The sequence below is a fragment of the Bacillus rossius genome, chromosome 15 (genome assembly GCF_032445375.1).
Source record: "Bacillus rossius redtenbacheri isolate Brsri chromosome 15, Brsri_v3, whole genome shotgun sequence".
In the NCBI taxonomy this organism is placed as follows: Eukaryota; Metazoa; Arthropoda; class Insecta; order Phasmatodea; family Bacillidae; genus Bacillus; species Bacillus rossius.
Genome location: NC_086342.1, coordinates 37,077,050 through 37,100,045, shown reverse-complemented (window position 1 = coordinate 37,100,045; position 22,996 = coordinate 37,077,050). Strand labels below are relative to the sequence as shown.

General features: G+C 37.6%; 1 long non-coding RNA gene across 1 annotated transcript in view; it reads right to left on the bottom strand.

The window, feature by feature from the left end:
- Window positions 1-19,783, bottom strand: part of LOC134539376 (uncharacterized) — a 1,030,613-nt gene extending 1,010,830 nt beyond the window's left edge. The window contains exon 1 of the long non-coding RNA XR_010076303.1: window positions 19,416-19,783. This is a non-coding gene — a long non-coding RNA (uncharacterized LOC134539376). The remainder of the gene's footprint in view (window positions 1-19,415) is intronic.
- Window positions 19,784-22,996: the final 3,213 nt, after the last annotated feature.

The window sequence follows — 22,996 nt, the reverse complement described above, 5'->3', positions numbered from 1 at the left end:
TTAAGTTTTTAAGTACAATTGATTAGTTGGCATTTTTAGATTTTTTGCTAGTAATGTAAATAGTGGCAATAAATAAAACTGTGTGTGTAATAAAATCTTTAATTGGGATATCCTTTACGAACCCGCGATCGTAACATTATATATATATATAATTTTGATTTTACGATGGTTTTGGGAATCTATGGACAATGAAACGAAAAACTTTATTAAAATTTTCCGAAAACGCACCATGGTAACGGCTACAATACGTAGTATTTCTTTGAAATCTACCTAAAAAAACGAGCAAAAACCAGTGATTTTGTTTTTCAGTCATGCTTGTTTCATTGATACCAAAATAATTTCAACATTGGCAAAATTCATTCCAATTTGTTAAATTATAATAAATACGTCACTTCTTAAACACTCCATTCCATAAATTCTAAACTAATAATGTTTGTAAATATCGTTTTTTAACGATATTGTGTTTAGGAAATTTCTATGGTTCCCTCATATTTTAAAATATATATTTGATGTTGCCATTATTCACCCGCGCATTTTCTTACAATCAATATTCCACCTGGAATATTCTCCCTGTGATGTATCTGCCTACCTCTTTGGCTAATGTCTGATGTTAATGGTCAACAGTTGCGGCAAAACTCCATTCACACAAGAGAGCGGAAACAACGATCCAGTGTGAACGTGGAAGCTCCAGCGGTTGTTCCAGACTCAGCAGGGAAGAGAGGTTCTCAAACTCCAGACACGTCAGAAAATCCTTTTGAGGTCCAGTCACCTGAGGCTTCTAGCTCACAAAAACCTGTTATGAAGACAACGAAGTCAGGAAGGGTGATTATACCTCCAGAAATATTGGATTTGTAAATATGTTCGTTATTATTGAAGTATTACTATTGATATGTTTTTTTTTTTTTTTAAGTTTTATCTGAAGGAAAGGGTGTGATGTATCTGCCTACCACTTTGGCTAAGGTCGGATGTAATGTGTCTTGTGCTTGAGAAATAAATAGTAAAATAAATGGATCAATGAAATATTCCCCCCCCCCTTCACCCCCCCCCCCCCGGCCCGCCACAACCCTTCCCCACACGGAAAAACACAGCTCGGCAGGCGGTGGCCATTCGACCAATCACGATTCCAGCCGTAGTTGCGGTACGCACGAGAAAATGACACCAAATCCAAAGCACACTACTTAAGCACAACACAATTATTGCAAAACCATTTAAAGCTTGTAAAGATAATAAATTCGTAACAGTTTAAATAAGTAACCAATAAAACTAACAATATTCAAGTAAAAAATCTTACGTAAAGCATAATACTGAATATACAATTAAATAAACACAACATCAGTAGACACAAACATAAAAGGTTATTGCAGCGGGCTCAATATACCTTCCTTCCTCCCCTGCCAACCCATAAACACACGCACCATTATTATCATAACTTCGTATGCGAGCGAAGCGCGCATGTGAAATGAACAAGCAGCGATGCAGTGGAAGAATTACAACACGGGAATGGAATCGTGTAATCGCTGCGAATTATAATCTGCAGTAATTGGAAACCATCTGCATGACGTTGAGCTGGTTTAATTTAAGTTTTTTGATTGGGTTCCTGCGCGCCAGTGTTAGGCCCTTAGCCCATACTCTTCCCCACGACCACAATCCGAGCTGTTCCCGGGGAGATGAGTTCAGTTCAGTGAACACGGAGCGACGTGACAGCAGCATTACCGACGAGCATCACAAGTACAGGCGTGTATCCTAGGTGTGGCTCCTAGGCGTGTATCCGAGGTGTGGCTCCTGGCTCCTAGGTGTGGCTCCTAGGCGTGTATCCTAGGTGTGGCTCCTGGCTCCTAGGTGTGGTTCCTAGGCGTGTATCCTAGGTGTGGCTCCGGCTCCTAGGTGAGGCTCCTAGGCGTGGCTCCTAGGTGTGGCTTCTGGCTCCTAGGTGTGGCTCCTAGGCGTGTATCCCAGGTGTGACTCCTGGCTCCTAGGTGTGGCTCCTAGAAGTGTATCCTAGGTGTGGCTCCTGGCTCCTAGGTGTGGCTCCTAGGCGTGTATCCTAGGTGTGGCTGCTAGGCGTGTATCCTAGGTGTGGCTCCTGGCTCCTAGGCGTGGCTCCTAGGCGTGTATCCTAGGTGTGGCTCCTGGCTCCTAGGTGTGGCTCCTAGGCGTGGCTCCTAGGTGTGGCTCCTGGCTCCTAGGTGTGGCTCCTAGGCATGTATCCTAGGTGTGGCACCTGGCTCCTAGGTGTGGCTCCTAGGCGTGTATCCTAGGTGTGGCTCCGGCTCCTAGGTGTGGCTCCTAGGTGTGGCTCCTGGCTCCTAGGTGTGGCTCCTAGGCGTGTATCCTAGGTGTGGCTCCTGGCTCCTAAGTGTGGCTCCTAGGCGTGTATCCTAGGTGTGGCTCCTGGCTCCAAGGTGTGGCTCCTAGGTGTGTATCCTAGGTGTGGCTCCTGGCTCCTAGGTGTGGCTCCTAGGCGTGTATCATAGGTGTGGCTCCTGGCTTCTACGTGTGGCTCCTAGGTGTGTATCCTAGGTCCTAGGTGTGGCTCCGGCTTTTAGGTGTGGCTCCTAGGCGTGGCTCCTGGGCGTGTATCCTAGGTGTGGCTCCTGGCTCCTAGGTGTGGCTCCTAGGCGTGTATCCTAGGTGTGACTGCTAGGCATGTATCCTAGGTGTGGCTCCTGGCTCCTAGGCGTGGCTCCTAGGCGTGTATCCTAGGTTTGGCTCCTGGCTCCTAGGCGTGGCTCCTAGGCGTGTATCCTTAGTGTGGCTCCTGGCTCCTAGGTGTGGCTCCTAGGTGCGTATCATAGGTGTGGCTCCTGGCTACTACGTGTGGCTCCTAGGTGTGTATCCTAGGTCCTAGGTGTGGCTCCAGCTTTTAGTTGTGGCTCCTAGGCGTGTCTCCTGGGCGTGTATCCTAGGTGTGGCTCCTGGCTGCTAGGTGTGGCTCCTAGGCGTGTATCCAAGGTGTGAATGCTAGGCGTGTATCCTAGGTGTGGCTCCAGGCTCCTAGGTGTGTCTCCTAGGCGTGTATCCTAGGTGAGGCTCCTGGCTCCTAGGTATGGCTCCTAGGCGTGTATCCTAGGTGTGGCTCCGGCTCCTAGGTGTGGCTCCTAGGCGTGGCTCCTAGGCGTGTATCCTAGGTGTGGCTCCTGGCTCCTAGGTGTGGCTCCTAGGCGTGGCTCCTAAGTGTGGCTCCTGGCTCCTAGGTGTGGCTCCTAGGCGTGTATCCTAGGTGTGGCACCTGGCTCCTAGGTGTGGCTCCTAGGCGTGTATCCTAGGTGTGGCTCCGGCTCCTAGGTGTGGCTCCTAGGCGTGGCTCCTAGGCGTGTATCCTAGGTGTGGCTCCTGGCTCCTAGGCGTGGCTCCTAGGCGTGTATCTTAGGTGTGGCTCCTGGCTTCTAGGTGTGGCTCCTAGGCGTGGCTCCTAGGTGTGGCTCCTGGCTCCTAGGCGTGGCTCCTAGGCGTGTATCCTAGGTGTGGCTCCTGGCTCCTAGGTGTGGCTCCTAGGCGTGTATCCTAGGTGTGGCTCCTGGCTCCTAGGCGTGGCTCCTAGGTGTGGCTCCTGGGTGTGGCTCCTAGACGTGTATACTAGGCGTGTTTACTGGGTGTTGCTCCTAGGCGTGTTGCCTATCCGTGTATCCTCAACACATCTCATAGGCGTGTATCCTAAGCATAGCTCCTAGACATAGCTCTTGGCTCCTAGTCGTGTATTCTAGGCATGTAACCTAGACATTTATTCTAGGCGTGAATTCTTGACATGGCTCCTAGGCGGGGCTCCTAAGCGTGTATCTCAGGTTTGTATCCCAGGTGTGTATCCTAGGTGTGTATTATAGGTGTGGCTCCTAGACGTGTATCCTAGGCGTGGATTCTTGTTGTGTATCCTATTCGTGAATCCAACACATGTCTCCTAGGCTTATATCCTTAGCGTGGCTCCTAGATGTAGCTCCTGGATTCTAGGGGTATATCTTAGACGTGGCTCCTAGGTGTGTATTCTAGGCGGATATCTTAGGTATGGCCCCTAAACGTAGCTAGCTCTTAAGTGTGGCTCCTAGACGTTGGCTCCTGGCTCCTAGGTGTGTACCCTGGACGTGCCTTCTATGTGTGGCTCATAGATGTGTCTTCTAGGCGTGACTCCTAGATGTGTCTCCTAGGCATGTATCCTAGGTGTGCATCCTAGGCGTGTATCCTAGATGTCAATTAATAGTCGGTCGAAACATGCAACAATTATTAAGTCAATAAAGATCACATGCATTCGCAGCATTGTGTGGAGTTGCTTGGCTTCTGGGTTGTAGATGCGTCGAACGTGAAGATTTCACCGTCGTTTCCGTTGACCTTACAGACGACGTCATCAGTGTATCAGTTATCTATTGAGATTCTTTGTGATTCTCCTGCCTTTTGATACTCTCGCCTAAGAGGGGAGTGTTTCCCGATTGACTACATCTGTGGGCTTGTTAGTAACTTCAGTAAGCAACATCAACCTGATGATGGCGTGTGCAAGATCGACCGAAACTACGCTGACATCGTTGCTTCAGACGTGGCTACAACCTAGATGCCAAGAAACTCCAAACAATTGCTGCGAATGCTTGCGATCTTCATGTACACAATATTCTTAAATTAACTTTTCGATTTTGAATAAAGTACTCTGAATCTCAGATAAGCGAACTGATATTCTAATGCTTTTTTCACCAAAAATTAATCTCCCATTTCCTAGTATAGCCTACAGAATATTTGCTACGTTGAAAAATCATAGGAAAGAAAATATGGATGATATCTGGGGTTTCAATTTAGATCTTATCAATTCGTACTTGCTCAGAGAACAGGGCATTTACCAAAACAATTGTCAAATGAAAATGACTGCGAATGACCTCAGCGCATTACGCTGAATTACACATAGAATCCAAGATGGCGGAATGTTTTTGTTAAAATTTTATTAATTAATTTTTTATTTTAAAATATTTCCTGATATTATAGGGTTAAAAAATATGGATTTTCAAGATGGCGTCTGTAGCGAAAAGTGCAATTTTCTAGAACCCAAGTTGGCGGTTGTAATGAAAAGTGCAACGATGAATTCATACACATACAAGACGGCGAATGAGGTCAAAGGTCAAGGTCAAAGTTTAAGGTCATTGGCAAAGGTATTCCGAGAAGGCCGCCGTGACGTCAGAATCAAAGATGGTCGACCCCATCCATCATCCACACTCCACCTATAGTCCCAGGAAATAACCAAATATATTACTTCGGTCATTTGAATTCAAGAAATGTGCATCCTTCTGTATTTGTGTATTTCTATTTTAATTTGGACAGCAGCAGTTATTTACCATATCATAGTGATTAAGTACTTACTTGAAATTTTATTTCTTGACTTGGATAAAATCTGAGAAAAACTATTAACAAACACCACACAACACTTCTATAAGAAACTATAATTTTATTGTTTTTGTTTTTCTTTGAAATATATTTACATAATATAAAAAGTTATTTTTTAAGTATAATAGCTTTTATACGTTTCCCGTTAATTAGCTTAACCCTTAAAAATCATTTATGATATAGAACCGACACTGAGTGAATGCTGGTGCATGACTAATAAATGACTCATAACGTAGAAAAAAATAATAATTCAATTACATACCAACGGCAATGAACAGATTCAGAAGAGATATTATTTATTTCTAATTTATGTTTCGCCAGTGTTTATTTTGGTTTTTTCTTCTTTTTTTTACGTTCACCGGCTTTTTTAAGATCCGCGTGTTTATTTTATTAACTTTGTATTTAAACTTTTAAAAAACGTACAGAGTATTTGAAGTTGGAGTTGAAAAAAAAACGAGAACTCAGACCGCATCTGTAAACAGCTTTTTGACGTCGCTACCACGTTGTTGGCACTTTTTCAAGTGTAGCTCGTTTTACTTGTATACGCTAGTAGAGACGTAATTTAAATATTTTATTCAATTGAAATATTTTTCCACGAGACTTGCACGCGTATTGGCAAGGGTTAGATAAATTAAACGGGAATCAATATTCCGTACATTTCCGGATGTAAATGGTTCACGGGAGATAAATGGGCGATATGCGGGGAATGTGTGGGCACGTGTCATTTTGACATGCCACGCGACGATAAATAAAAATTGCTGCAATCATGTGAAGTGTTTCGAAACCGTCGGTGGCGCGCCAATTCTTTTAAGGGGGGGGGGGGGATGAGATCGCTAGCTTTCTCGTCGACAATGAGACCTGTAACGGCGTATCAGCCTCATCAGTTAGTGTTTTGTTTCTTTTTGAGGGTATTGTACGACAGGGCGAATCATCCTCGTACCTGCATTGATTATAAAATAGTTTCTATAATCGGAAGTGATTGAAAACTACACTCACGGCTGTACACAGAAATTAATTTTTTTTATATTTAAAAAAAATGTCATTTGGAAACAAAAAGTTTGTAATACTGCATGAAATATATTGTAACTTTGTATAACAGATGGCTTTGGCTATTTTGTTTCCATGTATGAAATACGTGTTTTGATATAGTACAGAGTAGGCTATTTCTTACGAAAATTGGGCATAATTTTATATTTTAATTTTCGTTTCATTCAAGCATAATTTATTTAAACTATTAAAAGATAATCGAATATCAAACAACTAATCTTTATTTTTTTTGTTTAATATTGCTTATTAATGTGCGTCGTTAATACTGGAAATTTTCAGGGAACGGTTTACAAATAACTAACTATTGGAGGTACTGGGACAAAACAAGCATAAATCCGGGTAAGAAACAGAACCCAGTGTTATTGATAACACTATTTTGTAGTGATAGAGTTGTTTTCATGTAAATGAAAAATTTACAAATATCTGTAATTTTACCTGAATATTTCTTTTTCATTTACAAAAAAAAATATAATTTTACAATGTACAATACAACACGAAAATGTCAAACGCTTTTCCCGAAGTTTTCTTCGTTGCAGAGAATTATGTTGGGGTGCTATCATAAATTTGTAGTACACAACTTAGAAACACGTAACTTATAAACTCATAACTCATTAACACACAATTTATAAACAAACTACTTAGAAAGCACGAGATAGTATTTTATTAGTTATGACAATTCAAAGTTATAACGTTTCTAAGTTATGACGTTTATAATTTGCGGTCTTGGCGTTGTGTTGTTTTTAATTTGCGGTTGTGTGTTTTTAATTTATGTGTTTCTAAGTTATGACAGTTCTAAGCTGTGTATTGCTAAGTGGTGATTGTTCTAAGTTAAGTTACCTGTTTCTAATTTGTGTGTTTCTAAGTTATGGTCATTCTAACTTATGATAGTTCTAATAAACGTGATTTTTTCATGAATCTAAGTTTTGACTTTTGTAAGTTACGACTTCCTAAGTGATGTGGGGATCCCGCGGACATCAAGGGCGCATCGTTTCCCCTCGCGACAGAGAACTACATGCGCGACGGCGCGATGCGGTGGACGCGACGCGAATAATGTAATTTCCTAGCCAATCACGTGCAACACATCGTTGAAGTCAGTGCGATAAGATTCGCGGGCGCCACAGACTTTCCAATTAGAAAGATTTTCCAATTCCCTCGCTTCGCAGGCGCGATGTTTCCGAGAGGCGGAATGTTGTTTTCGAAAGGTTGTTTAGTCTGTTGCATAATGGGCGTATGTCCTGTTCCAGGTCATTATTTTATATTAACTCTTAACACGGTTAAACTTTTAGACATTTTGAGAGGCCGAAATTCAAAAAATGGTGATACTTCTTGTATAATAAGCTGGTAAAGTTGAATGTTTAACATATTTTTGTGCACAATGTATAAGGAGAATAAAATGGAATAACTAAATATTGTTGGTTAATGGCAGTAGTATAAAATAGTTCCTCCTACGGCAGGGTTTAAGGGGTGGTGTCGGTGGTTTCTGCTGCCGTCTTGGATTCTGAAGTCACGACAGCCATATTGGATGACATTGACCCCTTTTACATTGACCTTCCTTCAAATATTGCCAAAAATGACTCAAAAATTCCTCCAAATTTGCCAAAAAAAATTCGCCAAAATTTCCAGTCCTTAGGAAGAAAAAAACCGCAAAAAAATCTAAAAAAAAAAAAAGAAAAAGGAAACAGTTCCGTTTTGAGAGAAAATTTCCCGTTTTAGTCCTCAAAACTGTCAACGGCTTGAAAATTTCTCATGAGCAGCTTATATTCCCCATGAGCAAGCCACACTAAGCCGCCGAGGTCATGACCTTGACCATTAGGATATCATGGCTGCCATTTGTAATTATGTCACCTTTGCACTTGGCGTTACCACCACCATAATAAAAATCAGTAATTATTTAGCTAGAAATTCATGAAAAAAATATCTTAGTTTAATAAAAAAGTAATTTAAATAAAATTTCAACAAAATTTTAATTAAAAACGCACTTATGTCATGGAATCGTTGGTTCAAACTCGAAGAGAGCAAAAAAAGTGGCGATGGATCCTTTCTCCACAGAAGCCAACAAATGACTAACATCCCACCACCAATGCAAAGGTAGATATATGGCCAGCTAGTATGGTGTCACGTATTACATTTTGTTTTCGTCTGCTATAGACCACCATCTCGGATCTGGCTTGTTTATTTCGACTGCTAGAGGACGCTACCGTCATTTTAATTTAATTTTCACCTTCTAAAGTGCAGCACTAAATTATTTAGTGCTGGGGTACCCGCCGTGTTAGCTGATATCTAGGAAATCTGTACTAAACTATAAATTCGGGAAAAAGTCTAAAATTCACTTTAAAATATCATAAATTAATTAATTGATTCTTTCCATCGAATACAGTGCTTAGTTTGATCCTTACTTGATCCAAAATATAAGTAATTATATGTAAGAACTCGTATTTAATAAAATATGCTGGAATGTTCTAAATAGCAGCCTAGGATACTAGTCTACCAGCCTTCAGTAAGTTGATGAAATATTGGCCGCCAACTTGAAAATCCATAATATTTGACCTGGAAATTCGGAAAACATTCCAAAAATCATCAAAAAAATCATTCATTGAAGTATTAATTTATTCGATCGGTATCCTTTCTCGGTTCTATCCTTAGTCAATGCATACAAATTTAACTAAATATCACTTTACTTTACCTTAAAGAAACAGGTTCAAGAAATTAAACTATATAATTACAAAAAAAATATTATTACTTAAATCCTACACTACTAAAGAAACACTTGCTAAAGTTGGCAATCTAATAAACTTTTAGGTCTGCATTGGTTTGAAGTGACTTATTCTTCTGTGGCCCCCGGGCCACATTTATACTATTTTTATATTTTTGCTTTTATTGATTTTACGGATTTATTTCCATTTTAAAGTACCCCTTTAATTTTGTAAAACTCAGTTGCTGTATTTTTTGTTAATTATTTAATTATTGTGATTATTTCTTTTTTTTGGTTATTCTTTGTTTGGTTTCGTTATAGTTTTGTTACTATTCAATATATCGATTGTGTTTGAATGGCCGGCTACTGGGAGCGATACTTCGCTTCGCCGATGACGTCATCAGCGCCTGAGTGCCGGCGGTGGCGGACTGAACTGTGGGCCGCGGGACTGTGGGACTGGGAGTCGCCGCGACTGGACGTGTGAAGGGACCACGCCGCGAGACAAGCATAGCCGCTTCGACTCTGCGCCGGCCAGCCCATGCCGGGATCAGCAGTGATGGGGCCTTGCCTTGCCCGGAGGCGTATTGAGCTGCGATACCTTCAAGAATGAAGCTAAGGTAAAGAGGCGACACGTAGCATTTGATGTAGCGGTTGTGGATCAAGAATATAATATTCGTAAGAAGAATAGTTTTGCAATGGGCGCTCATCTACGAAGCACGTTTTACAGTGGGCAGTTACTGATTAGACTTACCCATTAGATATGCTAAAAACATAACGAGTGAAAGCTACTTAGCATGACTTTGATTAATTTTCAGTGCGACACAAAAATTTGTATGAATTTACGTCATTACGTCAAGATATTTGTAATTTAAATTTGGATTCCCTTTTTTCCCCACGGAACTAAACTTTTTCAGTGAGGGTCCCCCCGCCCGGCGTAAAGAGTGACAATACACGGCACCTTTGACTGAAATGTCTATATTTTGTGAAGGTCACGGTTAACAGCTGATCGTCTTTAAGCAGCAAGACGTGAAAGTATTTATCGACGTGCGCAAATATAAATCCGGCTCCCAGTAGGACATTTGAACTTTCATAATAATACAGTTTTTTATACTGCATTTTGTCATATTTATTCCTATGGTATCAGTATTTTCTGATTATTTATTAGCGTTATATTTTTGTTATATTAATATTAAAGTAGAATTAGGTAAATCCCATGTACGATTCTTTAATTTTTTTTATGAGGCCTGCAAATTATGTTGCCGATATTAAAACTTTGCTTAGTATTACTCTGCTTTTTCATTTTAATAAGCCAAAGTCTTGCCGTGTACTTTTGTGAATATAATCCTTTTGATTGCTCAACCACTCGGGTGGATTTTCTATAGCTTTATGCTTATTTCAGCTTTTCCTTTTTTTTAGATTTGATACTTACCCAGGGTGAGTCGAGGACGGGACCCCCCTTCCTGTTTGATCGGAAGGCGGGTTTCACTTCGTTACAATCGATTTACCGAAGACAGAGAGACCAGCCAGATACATTACCTACGTAGTCTTTTTCTTCACAACATAGTTTCTCGAAACTGTGTTTTAACAGACTCCTTCACATCGTTGAAATTATAAATGGGATTATTCTTTGTCTTGAATGCACACTTCTTTACTTTCTCCTCGAACAGATTTGTTTTTCTATATACATAGTCCTACCACAAGTTATATTTTAAAGGTCCATATGTAGCTACTTCATTAGTAAGATTATTGATAATCTTCTGCTTGATATCGTGAACAAAAGTACAAATGTCTTTTGAATCACTAAATATATTTAGATAATAGTAGTCTTTCAGTGTTCCACGAAAGAAATTCAGTTTTCGCCAAGTGGAATTCATTATCATTTACCTGTAATGCAAGTACAGTCTTAGGTTTATATTCATGTCCAGGCATTATCGCAATTGGTTGCTGTCATCTGTTTTTCTGCTTGTACAATCTAAAGCCAAAATTTGAAATTTCTGCAGGTAGTTCGACAGTAGGTACACGGACTTCACCTTTACAGTTTTTCGAATGTCCTCAAAAACTATCAGTACGTGTAAACCAAACATGGTACTCATCGCAGCGAAACTTCATACGAGAAGGATTCTTCACACATTAGCGCTTCTCATGTCTTCGCGCATCATGGGAAAATGTGAACGTCATATCACAGTAGCCTAGTTGATGAAGACGAACCTTTCAGGCTCCAACCAGATTAAGATGTAGGTACCGATTCCCGGTGTAATCTGAAGGAAATCAATCGCTTTAACCGAAACCTTTAGTTTCTGCCCAACAGCGGGATCTTTGCATGACTTAAAGTGTCTTTTAAACTTATAATTACTTGCATGCTGCTTGCGACATTTTTTACAGCCAAATCTTTTTCGAGGTATATTCTAAGCACATTCTCTCTTCGCGTGTCATCGAGTATTACTGTTATTTGAGAAATTCTTGTCACAGTAACGGTATCGATGCTCGCTAGTTGTTGACGAATCACCAACCACTGAAGTCTCCATCGACGGCGAAACGTCATTCATCGAGGTTTCATCTGCAGCCATCACTGCAGTCATTGAAGTAGCCTATCTTCTTCTGGTGGCACCACACCTGTTGAAGTCTCCGCTAGTGTTGTTGGTGGAGATGATAGACATATTATCGGGATCTGCTTCGTCACTGACGAGATCTCTGCTATCGAAGGTACAGCTTCTCTTAAGATCTTCGTGTTCGTCATCGACGATGACAACGGGATCTGCATTTCCGTCGTCGCTGCCGTCAGGGTTCCCGTAGAAGAGGGTACAATTTCCATCGAGTTCGACTTTAAAGATGGTAAATATGTCATAAAGATATCAAAAAATAGGTATTTTCGCCTTTATGACTCATAACATTTATTTTTATTTAGCTTTGTATAAGAAAGTCATAGGAAACATTTAAAGATTGATATATTTAACAAGCAAACGAGAATACGTTGGCAAACTTACCTAAAATGATTTTATTACATTACTGAGTTCAAGTTATAAAGCCACCATGAACTTCCACGTTTTTATCCATTGATATGTCGTACAGTTAATGTTTGGTTGTCACAGGTTTAAGGTTTCGTAGGTACAAAATATGTTGTTCTAGTGCTGGAACTGACTTGTTAAAATGCAATATGGAGCAGGGTTTCAAAGCTTTTTGACTTATCTGCCTTGCGCCCGCCGTGAAGATGGAGTCGCTCGGGGATGCCGAAACAACGTGATTCAAGGTTCGATACTGAAGCATGCGAGCTCGTGGAAGCAGGAGCTACTCCGGAAAGATTGGAGCCGAGAGACAGGGTTGGAAGTGGCCAACTGGGCTCCCAAACTGAGACCCACAGCAGTTATACAAATTAAAATAGAAACGTTAATAAAACAAGGACGCGATCTAGTAGGGTCAAAAAATTTAAGGTGGAGGTAGAATTTATGTTTTAAAGTCCCACTTACCACTTAAGGGTGGGGAGGGATAATTTGAAGCTACATCCCCGCAGAAATGACGGAAGTAAGATCCAAAAACCAAATAATAAGCACAGGCGAAGACACACGTAAAACTGAAACACTGCATTATCACACGAAATGTGTAAGGAGCTTTTGGGGATGAAATTCCCAAATTTACGTGACTACATTCCATAGTTAAGATTCCGATACTGCTATGTAAATTCACCAGAAGTTAAAAAAGTCTTAAGCAGGAAGTGATGTACGGTTGGTCAAGTACCGAGCATAATTAATGTCCCCCCTAGGGGATGCAAGGAGGATATAGGAGGTGGGGTTGGAATAAAGGTACTGTAGGGGCCAGATATCTTGTGAGCTGTCAACGCTGTAGTGAAGGGGAACGAAAGGATGAAAGAGAACAGGGGAAGTAGGGTTTGAAGGGGAAGGGAGTGTAATGTAGTGTGGCATTTCGTCTCTATTCGTGCGTCACTAAGCGTGTGAAGTATATCGGCAGGTAGTGTGCGACGAGTAATTGAGCCGAAAGTAAAGCGTAGGCAAAGTAATAAAGTGATTCACAACAAAAAGAGAGAAATAATCAGTAAAGTAATATTAATAAGTGATCGAGAAGCTCGTGAAAAATTCCTTTCGATTCCTATTCACAAAGCAAGGGAACGTGCTGCAAATTATACAGATGCAAGCAAAGCAACAGTGATGCGTATTCGGAAGAAAAAAATTTCGATGCCAAATGAACTGCATACAACACCAGGGAAAAAGAGGTAGGCATCAGTGATTGTAATAAATATAGTTTAAAAAACTAAAGAAACATGCTTTTAAAGATTATCAAACTAAAAAGTTAAAAATAATTTTAAAATTTAATTTATGACAATAGTATATAAGCAATACTAGTATAAATGAGAAAAAAACTTGAGGCGCTTTGTGCCATATTTTTTGTATATTAAGCGCCCCATGCTTTTTTCTCATTTATACTAGTATTGCTTATATACTATTGTCATAAATTAAATTTTAAAATTATTTTTAACTTTTTAGTTTGATAATCTTTAAAAGCATGTTTCTTTAGTTTTTTAAACTATATTTATTTTTAACTTTTTAGTTTGATATTCTTTAAAAGCATGTTTTTTTAGTTTTTTAAACTATATTTATGTATAATTATCATAGGGAAATGAGTTACCGACACTACCTATTACCATCTGAGATAACTATTTGGAGTTGCAACGTCACAAAGAAATGGTAAAGTCTTTCCGAATCATTTACAGTTAGATGTATGGATATAATCTTAGAATTTACCGGGAAAAAAAACATATTTATTTTTTCGGCGTGGCCGGGAGTAGAAACCACGATCGCTGAATCCGAAAGCTGACTTCACAGAAGTCGCGCGCCTTAGACCGCTCGGCTAACGAACGTAATGAAATTGGTGGGACATTTTACAGTGATGAGTCACTCACTCTTAGTCGAAAGAGTTACAGACGGACAGACGGACAGACGGACAGACAAACAAACATACAGGTGAAGCTAATATAAAACATGTAAAAAAAGAAGTGTATTTATCATTGGTTATGTCAGATGTACATAATATAACAAACGTGCATATGTTTATTTATTTATTATTAATATTGCTTCAGCATATTTTTTTATGTGCAGGCCACGAAAAAAAACGCAAGATTGAGATCGACAGCTTCGATAAACGTGAGACACAATTCAACAATTCTATGCGGTTAAAAATGTTGTCCCCACATTACGCAAATTGATTCCCGTATTGAAGGAAAATATATGTTGGCAGTGTAGCCCTTCGTCGCTCAAGAGATTATTGCGAAGTGTGGGCTTCGTCTGGAAACGGTCCGAAGACAGTATGCGTTTGTTAATCGAACGAACTGATATAGTGGCGTGTCACTCCAAGTACCACACACAAATTAGACAGTGTAGGCAAATATTGTAATAGGATAATATGGGAAACAGACAAAAAAAATGCGAGACATGTTGTTCAGCGAACCTGGCGGCGTGGACTGAACCTACGCTTTGGAAACGGCGGTAAAAGGCATTGAAGTGTGTTTGGTGCAATAAGATGATGGTTCTATTTGCGAATAAATAAACACATTATTATGTGAACAGTAATTCAGAATGGCCGGAAATATTTGTGCGGTGTTTGGCTGCAAAAATTACAACGTTACTAACTGCTCAAAGTCTTTTTTCAGATTTCCAGCGGACCCAACGCAGTAAGTGTTTCGCGTTTCGCGCATTCACAATTTTAACCCCTTTGTTTTAAATTTCTGTCCCTTATTATAAAGTAATTATTTATTATAATTCCTTACCATTCTTGTAACATGATTTGTTTGCAGCAGTTTCTTTCGGTTTAATTAAGGATTTTTTATTTAAAATGCAGTCACATTTTCAGGTGAGAAATTAATTTCATACATACAATTTACTTCCGTTACTAAAACTAGTTGTTCTTGTTTTCTTAAAAATAAAACAGCTGGAAAACCAATTAGATACTACATACTACTTGTTCAGTTATTTTGATAGATTATATTTTGCACATAATTACATATCTGTCTTTGACACATACCTTTAAATAAAGCCTGAGAACAGTTCTGTATGAATAATAGCATTAAATTTGTTTGAATTTCTAGTTTTGGTAAAAACAGCACTTAATTGTGTAAACATGTTGCCTTTAATATGCACGTAAAATTGAATTACGCGGGGCTTTCTTCAGTCCACGCCGCTAGAATGCGCTGCAGTCTGGTGTCTCGCGCTTCGCCAATGCTAATTGGCCGGAGTTTCCCATATTATCCTATTACAATATTTGGTGTAGGTCCAAAGGTAAAGAAGTGTTTTACCTTCATGAGTCGTGGGTCGATACTATCTCACATTCCAAAAATGACGTGACGGGAGTAACTAAAGGAAATGCAACCCAGAGGCTAATATTGGTTAATATTGGTTTAAGATGTGGATTTCTCCAAAGGAATTATTTATGTACATGTCAGGTACGACAGTCGGAGATTATCACGGGGAAATGAATGCTCCCAATTTAGAAAAATTGCCGCCATCTTCTGCTGTACGAATGGACAATGAATGCACCATATCACTCCAAACAAGACGATAAGCCTCCTTCGAAATAGAGTAATAAATACTAAATGATTACATGGCTAAAACGCAGATGTTTAGAGTGTGATGAAAAAATGCTAAAATGTATGTTGATGGAACTAGTAGAAAAACACAAACCACAGGATAAAAAATTTCGGGTTGGTCAATTTTTAAAAAATTGTAGGACGTCATGCAATTCTACTCCCACCATGCATGTGTGAGTTCGATACTAATGAATTAGCGTGGGCAAAGATAAAGAGGTACATTCGGGAATTTAATACTTCAGGAGAGATTTCCACGCAAGCTCTTCAGACACACACACTGGATGCTGTTAACTCCGTAACAAAGGATGACTGGGTAAACTAATGCAATAATGTTGAAAAATTATAAGATGGATTCTGGAAGAGGGACTGCATAATAGACATGGGCAATGGATCAGTTCTTAATAAATTTACATGACGACAGTGACAATGACGAATTCCTTTCATCAACAAGTGACAGTGTAACGGACAAAAGTGATCAAAATAGTGTTAATGTCAGTGCTACATCGTGTTTGGCTCAGCCTTTGTAAGAGCCGGTATTTATTCTTTGACTTATCAATATCTGGAAATATTTTTATGTTTCCGAATCGCCTCGTTTCGTATGACTGAGAGGTACCATTTTTTCCACTCTTGGTTTACGTGAGCTGTGGATCAAACCATCACTGCCTTCACTGTGGTGGGTTTCCAAAACTTTGGTCAAATTTTCTTTCTAATCACTTCATGTTAGAATTATTAGTGTTTATTTTCATGTGTCCAGTGTAATAACACGCCATTATTCCTCTTTTTACGTTTTCTCAGATGCACAATTAAATGTTGCGCTTTCATTGCTGCGCTGCATATTTTTGGAATGCCTAATATACAGTCGGGCCTTGCCGAGTTCCACCGATCATACCGAGCAATGTTTGTTGTCGGAACTATGGGATGCAGCGCGCTAACTTCCTGGTCCCTGCAGCGACTAAGGCTGCGGTTACTAAGGATGCGAGTTCTGGCGAGAATGTGTTCTGACGAGTGCGTCCGGAATCCTCGTCAGGACAAGGCAGTTACAATGTGCGCGTTTTCTGATATTCTGATTCACAGCACGTTTCTGCCTCCCAAATTCGAAATATTCATAACTTTTTGTATTATTTTTTATTATTCGAAATATTAATGCAAATACAAAACATTGGTTGTCTGTAAAGTCGGTTTACGAACGATAGTTAAAAGTGACAACGTTATGATAACAAAACATTGATGAAATGATTGCATACTTTTATGAATAAAATTGAATCATTTTTATTGAATTATCAATATTTTGTATGGATACAAAGAAGGAGTGAAATGAAAGCTACAATTTATTTGATAAATTTACTTTTATTTGCACTCATTAATTCAAATATGTTTATTACTTTAACGAAGAGATTATTTTAACTATAACTTTTATACATGTTTGCTATTTAACTTCTTCCAATCTGTGTTATTCTGTTAAGGATAGGAAGATGATAGGCAAAGTAGGAAACGAATGGGAGTGTTTCAAGTTTAATGTGCCTCGAAAAAGTCAAATCGATGGTTGTTCCAATCGAGTGGAAGAGAGATAGATGCGGCGCAAGTGTACAATGTGCGTAACGGGACACTTTTTCGTGCGTGCAGCCGGCTTTCATCGATTTATTAGACGTCACGTCAAAAAAACAGCACATTCTAAAATATAAGCACGTTCGTCAAAAAAAAATGACATTGAAAAAAAGGATGCAGTTTAATTATTATTAAAGAACAGGACACACGTATTTACAAATATTCAACTTAATAGAACACGATCTAATCGCATGGATACGAGCTCATTGCGGGTTTACGGTCCCATCGGTGAATTAGGGAATTAGGGAATTATTACCATTATTGTAAATAAATTCGAAATACTTGTACGTAGTCGGGCACACGCACGCTCAGTATTCTCTAGTTCAGATTCTGTGATTCCACTTGTCAGCTTTAGATTTATATTTATATACATGCAACCTAATTACAGAAGATCCAGGTCTTTATAAGTATTGTATTTTAAAAATATTTTTTTAATTTATGTAATGAGGTAAGGTACAGATAATCAAACCACAATCATTAAAAAGGTTTCTGTCTCTCTAACTCACTTCCATTTTTTTGTTAAATTGCTACAGCATCACCCAAAAAAAACTATCTATTAATTTTGATTAAATTAAGAACGGTGTTGATTTTATGTCTTTAATTAATATTTAAAAAAACTTGATATCACAATAAACAGCACTCACACTTCTGTTTTGGCACTCGTCGCTCTGAAACTAGTCAACGGAATTCCTACATTCAGCGAGAATGTAGCTGCAGGCACAGCCAGGAATAAGTAACAGAAGTTAATATGAAAACTGCATCTCGGTGGCCTGTCTCGAATTGGTCATGAAAATGCATTGACTATTCATACCTATGAAAATGTGGTAACGGTAATACGTTCGTAAAACAAAATACTTACGAATCATTTTATAATTAGATAATTTGAAAAATCTTATGTTGAACCTATTTATCTTTCTTCGATGAGTATATAAGGTGTATAACTACATTAAAAGATAACCCTTTATTAGTTAAAATAATTGGTAAGCCCAATATAAGTGTTTTGCCCTGTATGCACAAAATAAATGTTTTAATCTACTTAATACATTTTACTTATTCTTAATTCAACCAATTTTTCTTAATTCTCTTCACTGTTGTGTTTATTACTATGAATGGTTCTAATTTTAATCTTCAACTGTACTTCGCCAAAGTTTTTCTTAAATTTGTGAATTATTCGCAAAAATAATATCGATTAAATTCATAAGTGAGAATATTCATTAAAACAATTCTTTAATTTTTAATACTTATTTTGTTATTCTTAATGATTTAATTTAATTTTACAAATTTAAGTTTACTATCTAGTTCATTGTAGACTCCTTGGCATCCTGACTTTTAATTAAACACGTACACATGATTTTGGTGTATGTGCCTATACGAACATTTTGGTTTCAATTAATTAGAATGGGTAAAAACAATTCTCTCTTTTTTTAATAACCTGGTTGTTATCGTGAGTGTATAGGATCCCTCGCGATTTTGGAGATAGTAAATTTACTCGTTTCAATAAATTGTTGTACCGAAATGTATAAGGATTATTTATTTTTAATAATAAATAATTACAAAGCACTTTACACATGCAAATGGATTTACGGCCTGGTCTCACAAACAGAACTGATTATTTCATTTCCCTGTCGTTGCTGTTATTTGAGGGTATTTCCTGTAAGTTTATTACGATATTTCTCTTGCATATTATGTTTCGTACTTAATTTTATGAACAAATATTTACTGAATGTTCATTATTATGATCACTTGTGTGACATTTATCACCTCTAAAATAGCGATTAGTAAATATCTGGTGACAAAATTAATGACCCAACTACAAATACAAGAGAGCCATTAGAATTAATTTGCAGGAAAATTCCTTAAACAGTAATGACATAAAAAAAATAACTAAATCGGCGTTTAAGACCGAGCCTTAAGAGCAGATAGTCATAAACGCTTTTTTAAAAAACATATATATCTCACGTGTATTTGTATGTATGTATATATATATATATATATATATATATATATATATATATATATATATATATATATATTCCCGATGATTTGGAACAACTGCAAAGTTTGACGCTGCTGGTAACAACACTAGGTTCATAAAGTATTTTATCTTTATGTTTATCTACTTACCCTTAGTAGTTTCGTTGAGAAAAAAATTGAGTCACAACTAATTTCTTTTTTTATTCAAACCAGAAGTTAATTCTGAAAAAAAAATAATTTCACTCCGTGGCATTCAATCAGATAAAAAAAAATTTTCAGCCAGAAAAAAAGTTCTTTTTTTATTATTATTCAAACAAGAAGTTAGTCCCGAAAAAATAATTCACTGCGTGCCATTCAAGCAGACGAGGAGAGTTGTGGTCGGGAAGGAAGCAGTCGACTGTTCGGAGCGCTGCACGTGTGCGGGGTCGGTGCCGCCTGGCGGCGGGCAGCGAACACGGTACCTCCTGGTCACGTGGTCGCGAGCCGGCGGGGAGGCGACACGACGCGACGCGACGCGACTGGAGCGCGACTGGAGCGCGACTGGAGTCCGGCCGGCCCGGGCGGTGCCGTCGCGCTACGAGCAGGCCCGAAACTACGGCGCGCCGTCCCAGTGTTACGGCACGGCTTCCACTCCGCCAGCAAGAACCTCGTACGCTGTCTCTCATAGCTTCGCGTCAAGCCGGGAACACTTGACAGGCCAGTAAACTACGGTCCTAAATCAAAAAAAAAAAAATGTTTGTCTGTAAAGTCGGTTTACGGACGATAGTTTAACGTGACGTCATAACAAATCATTGATGAAATGATTGCATACTTTTATGAATAAAATTGAATCATTTTTATTGAATTATCACTATTTTGTATGGATACAAAGAAGGAGTGAAATGAAATCCACAATTTAATTGATAAATTTACTTTTATTTGCACTCATTAATTCAAATATGTTTATTACTTTAACGAAGAGATTATTTTAACTATAACTTTTATACATGTTTGCTATTTAATTTCTTCCAATCTGTGTTATTCTGTTAAGGATAGGACGTTGATAGGAAAAGTAGGAAACGAATGGGAGTGTTTCAAGTTTAATGTGCCTCGAAAAAGTCAAATCGATGGTTGTTCCAATCGATTTATTAGACGTTGTCACGTCAAAAATGATGAGAGTGAAATTTTAAGTTGCGCGCGCACAATGTAACGACATTTTCACAGGAAGATGGCGAACCCACGTGTATGAACATAAACCCACATTAGGGGACATACCAAACGTATTGGTGTGCCAAATGAAACTTTATGATAGTGAAATTAGCACGGAATTTATTTTGGTAAACTTAAATAGTCATAGTAAAGAGTTAATTCCAAGGTTTAAAAATAACCACATTATTTTGAAATTACATCAAACACAATACACATATTCCTCGTAATCGTCTGTCAGAGCAGTGATTATACTGCGCCATCAATATGCTGAAGGGTCGTGGTTTTGAACTCGGTGGTAGGTAGTTTTTTTTTTTTTTTTTACTTTTTTTGAAGTTATACTTCTTTAGGTGCGTTATGAAAAAAATATGAGAGTGAAATTTTAAGATGCGCGCTCATCACTATAACACAAAATTAACAGGTTGAATCTGCCCGCTAAATCGCTCATTAAGTCTCGAAAAAAAGCTACCAACAAAATAGAAATAGAACCTCCATTAGTCGCGCATGTTGGCACGCTCGTCGCCTCTGATCACTGTGTTCATATTTATAATATTTATCCAAATGTTTCTAGTTTCTACATTCACAACACGTTTTTTAGTTTCATACAAGTGCGAATTATATATGTGTTAATATATTATATTCAGTAGTGATTTAAAAGGAATACTTTGATTAATATTATTTACTATTCGTAAATATTAGTAAAAAAATTTTGATAATATAATTTTTCAAGTGCTCCAATATAATTGAATTTAACTATCCGTATGTATTATTTATTGATATAAAAATTATTATTATTTAATATAATTAATAGTTAACATTATTAAATAATGAATGTTTAATATTTATTATTGATTTTTCAGTATTTACAAAATAAAGAAAGAAATTTAATAAAACATTTAAAAAAATTGTGATAAAAATTAAAATCGATCATCAAATTAAAATAGTAATTTTTAATATTTATTATTAAGTTGATTAAATCCTTACTAATATTATAAATGCGAAAGTAACTCTGTCTGTCTGTCTGTCTGTTTGTTACCTTTTCCCAGCTGAAGGGCTGAACGGATTGTAATGAAATTTGGCAAGGAGATATTTTATATCCTGGGGATGGACATAGGCTATATTTTGTCTAAAAAAATTTTTAAACGGGTTAAAAAAATATATCTTAATTTAATTTAATGTGTGTCATAGATATACAAACTGTTAGTGTCATTCCTCTATGTCTGCCGAGCAATAGCTTCAAGCCATTACGTTACGTTTTGCTATTGTAAGGAACTAAGTAGAGTGAGAAAAAAATAAAGATCTTGACAGTTTGTAGTGTCGCCATATTTATTTCAATTTTCAATACCGTTTTTGTATACTACAATTTAAATTGCAGAAAAAAATCATATTTCATAGGCACATAAATAGTGAGTGTGTGTCATTTCTCTATGTCCACGAGGTCTCACCGCGTCAATTTTCTCCTTGGGGCCAACCCGTCTGCTTGATTAAATAAACAGCTTTTATCGTTGAATGATTTCATGATTTATTTTATGAAAATCTGCTCTCATAAAAAAGTAAGTTTTATAGACATTCAATAGGTGTCTCTCTCTCTCTGAAGACCAATCTTTGAATCATTACAAATTTATTTCCTTTATTTTTTAGTTTGATTTGATACAATATGATTTCACTAAAAATCAATTTCTACCTCTTCCTGTTTCATTTCCACATTACGAAGTTTCACTTCTTCCGCGCGGAGGGACTCCACGCAATATTTTTGCATGCAATTAAAAACTATTTTTTAATGATGCCAAAGAAGTTTAACTTCTCATGCACGTACCTAAGTACACGCACCTATTTTTTTTTATTTAATTTCTTCTATATATATTTTTTCTCCTTACCTAGGGCACTCATAATTCTTTTAAATTTTACGTGTATGTTTTCAATGTCATTCGAGTTGTACAATTTTTTTTTGTCAAATTGGTCATTATTTATACTTTCTTTCATTTTGTAAACATACGTATTTGAGGTATTATGACAAATAAAAAAAATTAGTTTCACTGACATTCTTAGGTTTTTATTGTGTGGATAGTTTCAAGTTTAATATTATGTAGGTACATAAATTCTTAAACTTATAAATTTCTTCGAAATTTATTCATAGATAGGTAGGGCCAACTAATATTTTCTATTTGTCAATATTGTTATATTTTTTTTACAGTACCTACTTATTTGCAAGGAGTTTGGTTTAGTGTTTATAATTTATCTGCTGAGCGTCAAGAGTCTTAGGGCTGCTGAGACCGAAGACCAGAAATATTTATCAATTATGTAATATATTGTTGAAAAATTTGAATTTTACTATTTCAGGAAAGTTGATTTTTTTATTAATTAGAATAGTTACGTGTAATTGCCATCTTCCTTTATTTCATATTAATCATTATGTTTGGTTGAGTGTGAGATAATTTTATTTATGTATGTTTTAATTTCATTTAATTTCTTATATATATATATATATATATATATATATTCTTACCTACCTACTTCTATTAAATTTCAGGCGGATGTTAACATTG